This window comes from Schistocerca gregaria, chromosome 11 (assembly GCF_023897955.1).
Source record: "Schistocerca gregaria isolate iqSchGreg1 chromosome 11, iqSchGreg1.2, whole genome shotgun sequence".
Taxonomy (NCBI): Eukaryota; Metazoa; Arthropoda; class Insecta; order Orthoptera; family Acrididae; genus Schistocerca; species Schistocerca gregaria.
In genome coordinates, this window is record NC_064930.1 from 132,826,044 (window position 1) to 132,829,657 (window position 3,614).

Here is a 3,614-nt window from a genome sequence, read left to right on the forward strand (position 1 = left end):
ACATTTGATCAACGGTGTTCCATAAGGACAGGTTCTCATTCAAAACGTTCGAAAATTCAATTTCTTTGTAGTTGCATTTTTTAAAGGTGTACTTGTCTAGACTCTTGGAACAGAAAGTTTTTTTTTTTTAATCCGTGCTTTACAAAAGTTTCTACAGTCCATTGTTTGAAGCAGTGTCACGGCTGCCATGAGCCGCGCGGGGTACCCGCCATGTGTCCAACGCCTTGTCACGGTTCGCGCGGCTCCCCCTGTTGGAGGTTCGAGTCCTCCCTCGGGCATGGTTGTGTGTGTGTTGTCCTTAGCATAAGTTACTGTAAGTAGTGTGTAAACATAGGGACTGATGGTTCAAATGGCTCTGAGCACTTTGGGACTTAACATCTGAGGTCATCAGTTTCCTAGAACTTAGAACGACTTAAACCTAACTAAATTAAGGACATCACACACACCCATGCTCGAGGCAGGATTTGAACCTGCGACCGTAGCGGTCGCGTGGCTCCCGACTGAAGCGCCTACAACCGCTCGGCCACATCGGCCGGTCTATCATGTATTCTAGAAGAGTTGCAAGGTCGTCAGTGGCGCCTGTTCTTTCGAGAGCAGTTACTATCTTCATATCTATGGTTAAACGTTACCCAGCCATTGGCCTTCGTCTGTGCGAATGCGCACAGGTTGCCGGAACTCTTACGGGAATCGTCACCTTAGTGTGAGCCAGTAATGAGTGGATGGACAAATACCTATTAAGTACATTACGTATGCGGATTGTGGACGGTTGGGGATGTGAGTCTCACGGGAAGCGTGCGAGGGATAAATTCCTGCAGTCGTGCTGTTCATGTGTGCCCTCAATGGCTCAGATGGATTGAGCGTCTGCCTTGTAAGCAGGAGATTCTGGGTTCGAGTCCCAGTAGGGGCACACTTTTCAGCTGTCCCCATCGAAGTATATCAACAACACCTGTCGGCAGCTGAGGGTTTCAATTAATTATCAGTTGTGAAGGTGATTCGATGAACCCTTTGCCAGGCACTTAAATGTGTTTTGCAGGGTATCCATATAGATGTAGATGATAACTCGTCCCGTGTCGCACGTGCTCAAAATGATTCATACTGCAGAATGCATGCAAACATACTCACCGAAAATACGGACGAATATCAAGTGCAGGCTGCCGAGTGCTGCATATCCAGCTTTGACAGATCGGCTTTTCCTGCCAAGAAGAACAGGAAGTTGCTGTCTAGGAACAATCAGAGGTAGAGGAAGGGTTGATAAATACTCCTTGACTTGCAGACTAAACGTAAATAACGAAAATACATTTTTGGTAAAAATTGGTCAAAACATAATCGGTTGCCCTCCGTATTGGATTAGCTGTTTTGAATATTGAAAATCTGACTTCAGATTCGTTTTCAGCGACATTAAAAATATATATGTAACACTCAGTTCATGCAAATCGAAGTAATAATATAACTAAATGTTTTCCCTAAACTTTGAACACATTTTTTTCGGGTAACTATTTTCTCAGAACGGCATGCAGCATAAATTAAAAGTGGTTCGTTCTCTTAACATCTACCTCTGACCCCTAAAAGTAAACACTTTTCTTAGGAACTTATAGCTATAATATGACATTTGTTAATATTAACTAATTTTTGTGTAGGCATAAGGAGTGAAACAAACCCTCAAAAATCGAACTCAAAGTTCGAATTAGCACTGTATCGTTAAATTTAAGGTTGTTTCATTGCGGTTAGGTATACGCTCCCATAAATTTTATGTTTTATCGACTGATGTTATCCATTTTCAATTTCAGAGGAATAATGTAGTATCAACTGATGTTACCCATTTTTGAATTCAGGTAACATATGAGGTGCCACACTGCACGCGCTCTGCGTACTCCAGTCTCGCAGGCCCTTGATCATATCATAATTACGGGCGCCATTTTTTATTGAAAATCTAAAATTAAGCTCATAGTATTATCACTCGTAATTCCCAAACAGATCTTTCGAATGTATTTTCATTGTCTCAAAAAGAATTTCAAATGTACCCTTTTTTGCTCATTTGTATGAGAACCTGGCCGTAACGCCGGAATATAGTCACGAGATTTTTTTTCAGAGACGCTGTACGTTCGCGAGAAGACTTTCGTTCTGCGCGTGTCGAAGGACATTCCTCAGATATTACTGTGTGTGTGCTACTCAGTCGTGCCATTTAAGTGTACATCTTTGCATAGTTTTCCTTTCACGATGTAAACAGTGTTCCGCTCAGTTGCTAACTGGCCAGTGAGTGGTTCCGAAGGTATCGGATGTGCGGTGCGTTCGGTCTGCTAGGACAACAGCAGACTAGCGTGGTGCGATGGCAGAAGCAGACACTGAGGGAGCTAGCTGCTGGGACGCCAGCGAACAATTTATGCCAAGTAAGACGAAGAGGACTATTCTAAAATTACGAGCCGTCTCAAAAGTGTTTACCATTGGTAAATCTTGCTGTTGAGTCTGACAAAACTGGCAGTTTTGCCTAGAGATACATTAGAGAGAGCTACAGGAAATCCCCCCACCCCCACTCAATGAATATTTGGTTGTGATGACAGGCCGATTGGTAGTGTAGCCCGAGATCTAAGTTAGGTTGGAAGGTGGTAATTTGATTGAGAGTTGTTTACGCCAACGATTATGAATGCCGACTAAACGTTGTGCGAGCAGATTGCCCTGTAGCGTAGCCTAGCGTTTCCGTCCGCGCCACATTTAACACACTTTCTCTAACTGTGTACAAAAGTCTCACAACAGCCACGATAACTACGTTTCTGGTGGGGGGAGGGTAGAGTCCACTATGTAACTTTCACTGCAAATTTTAGTAACCGCATAAACTAACCGAAATAGAAGCGTAATTTTAACTATATTTCCTTTTGTAGGAAAATAATGGTTCTCCTCTTTCGGCAGCAACTGTAATATGTAGGCGACTTATTAGTTTTTTTTTAACTCTGAATCATGATCTCAATAGACGCAGTGCTTTTTTTACGTTACTTGATTTGTGGTCTATAGTAAACAATGCAACGAATTGGTAAATTCTTTGAAGTTTGACGTGTGTTACATAGACGACGTCTGCAATGTTCGTAAGGCCAAGTTTGCATATATTCGGTGTCTGTTTTTTTGGCCATGTACTGTATAATTAAAGGGAGGAGGATTATGTTCAAGGAGCAGTGCATTAGCAGTCTATGGAGAAATTGAGAATTTGGATCTAAAGAACGGCATGCTCGGGCAGTTCGTGCTATTCTGTTGACCACTGTGTAATTCGGACACAGTGATCATTGCCTCTCCCTCGTAACCAGGGGACTCGGGTGCTAATCCTGGTCTGGCACAAATTTTCAACAGTGCCCATTGACTAAAGTCTGTGCCCATTGTCAGCTAATGTCATTGTTTCGGTGTTAAATTGTATTTTGTTCACGATACGTAGTTTGGCTTTTTCATGGATAACAGCTTTGAAAAGCGTACAGGTTATATTGATATTTGCTCGTCGTTAGTCCAAGGCAACTATAGCGATTTATAAACACAGTTGTAGTTCGTATTAAGCCTACATACGTAATTGTGTCCTGTGTTTCTTTACCAAGAACTACTTCGTAAGTAATTCCCCTGTAGTGGTATTTTGTTTT

General features: G+C 42.3%; 1 non-coding gene across 1 annotated transcript; it reads left to right on the forward strand.

The window, feature by feature from the left end:
- Positions 1 to 832: 832 nt before the first annotated feature.
- On the forward strand, positions 833 to 907 carry Trnat-ugu (transfer RNA threonine (anticodon UGU)). Its single transcript has one exon. It is a non-coding gene; the product is annotated as a tRNA-Thr (tRNA).
- The last annotated feature ends 2,707 nt before the right edge of the window (positions 908 to 3,614 follow it).